The sequence below is a fragment of the Plasmopara halstedii genome (assembly GCF_900000015.1).
Source record: "Plasmopara halstedii genome assembly, contig: Scaffold_2904, whole genome shotgun sequence".
In the NCBI taxonomy this organism is placed as follows: Eukaryota; Oomycota; class Peronosporomycetes; order Peronosporales; family Peronosporaceae; genus Plasmopara; species Plasmopara halstedii.
In genome coordinates, this window is record NW_020189809.1 from 989,037 (window position 1) to 989,714 (window position 678).

A 678-nucleotide genomic window follows, 5' to 3' on the forward strand; every position below is an offset into this window, starting at 1 on the left:
AAGCTGCTAACTCCGCAGTCTTCGTCCAGTGGATAACGTGCCACTTCACGCGCATCTAAAGGACCGTGTCCAAGATGCCTCGGACTCTGTCCGACCACACCATCAATGGCATGCAGCGACTGCTTCGCAACGAGAGCAATGCTCAGTGCTTTACGTGCCACTTCACGTGCACCACGGGAACCTTGTCCTTGATGCCTCGGTACTTATCATCACACTGACAAGAACTGTGATACCCATTAACAGCTTTGATGGAAATGACTACCAACGTCTGATAGGGTCAGCTAGACACTGCGAATCGTAGCAAAAGCTATGGCTACAGCAAATCATTACTTTTGGCAACAGCTGTTCAACGCAATGCCGTTACAATCGAAGGCGATTAATGGGTAAAACAGTTCTTGGCAATGTGACGATAGTTTGCCTTTATCTACCACTGTGGGAGTGCACTACACGGCTGTCTGTTTACACGGCATTCTGCTCTTTATTTGTTACGCAGCGTATGTAACGACATTGTGTTTAACACCAGTTACCGAAAGTAATGATTTGCTGTAACCATGGCTTTTGCTTTTATACGCGGTTGATGGCAAACTCTACCATACGTTAGCACGTGGTCAATTCCATTTAAGTGGTTAATGGGTATCCCAGTTCTTGTCAGTGTGATGACAGTTTGCCTTCATCTAC